This window comes from Petaurus breviceps, unplaced genomic scaffold, assembly GCF_028583685.1.
Source record: "Petaurus breviceps papuanus isolate PSGF00001 unplaced genomic scaffold, PetGlider_PUasm1.0 229, whole genome shotgun sequence".
Taxonomy (NCBI): domain Eukaryota; kingdom Metazoa; phylum Chordata; class Mammalia; order Diprotodontia; family Petauridae; genus Petaurus; species Petaurus breviceps.
Window position 1 is genome coordinate 37,232,620 of NW_027185903.1, and position 1,238 is coordinate 37,233,857.

Consider the following 1,238-nt stretch of genomic DNA (forward strand, 5'->3'; position numbering starts at 1 on the left):
AGTAGTCTTGTTTCAGCAATTCTTGCAGTTCTATAGAAACTTAACCCTTTGCTACCTCTCACATCTACCATTCCTTTCCCCAAACTAAAAACACTTCTAATTTGGTCTCAATAGTTAATCCAATCAATTGTATTAATACTCAATAGCTCTTACATTACCTTGAAATACATGACATATATATATACAGGGAAACAAAACTGAACTTAGTTACAAAATATAATGAAGTAATAAGAATATATATATATATATATATATATATATATATGATGTTCAGAATGGGGAAACTTCACTGCAAGTTATCCCTCACAGTGCTTCTAGCTGTCTGACCATCACATACCTACATGGTTAGTTACCAGAGAGAGAAGCACCAACATCTGGGTTTTCAAAGGCAGGCTGCTCAATGGCCACCCAGAGTCTCATCTGGCCAAATGACAGAAGTCTTCCCATAAGTGAGCCCCAAAGCAAAACCTTACCTCAGGGAGTATATGAAACCTTCGCCAGGATCAGAGAATATCATAACCTTCATGACCCACTGCCTAATTACAAAGTAACAAAAAAAGGTGGACCTTCCTGAAAAACAAGACTCCATTAAGCCAGCTTCTCTTGTTGGGCTCCCAGTGAGGCCCAATAAGGGGCAGGAAAAGAACTTCAAGTTCCCTTACCATTACAACTCAGTATTCAGATTTATTTCCAGGACATTCATACAGCTGCTGGTTCATCTTAGCAAGAGTCATATCATGACTATCAGAAGGTAGCATAAAGGAAAATCTGCTTAAACTCAAAAAAAACTTCTGGTAGCAGAAATTAGATTGGAGAACCATACAATCCAATGAGGAATTTCATTAATTTCTTTCTTGCATTAATTTATGGAATTGTTCCTGACCTCATGAAGGCCATAAACTTCAAACAGTATTGCACATAACCACAATGAAAACACCTAAAAGTTAAATTATTTTTCCCCTTATTTTCTTATTTTTCCAGCAGTAGAGTACTATAGAAAAAACTCCAGACTGAGAATCAGGAGACCTGAGTTCTAGACCTCTATCTGCCACTAACTTACTTTGTGTCCTTGGACAATTAAATTTACTTGTCTGGGCTTCCATTTCTTCATCCATCAAATGAGTGCTTTGGTCTAGAATAGGTCCCCCCCAGATTTGATGTTTTATGATTCAGATCTTCCAGTTAAGAAAATCACAGCCCTTGCTTTTTTTTTTTATTAATTTGCTTGTTTCCTTTTA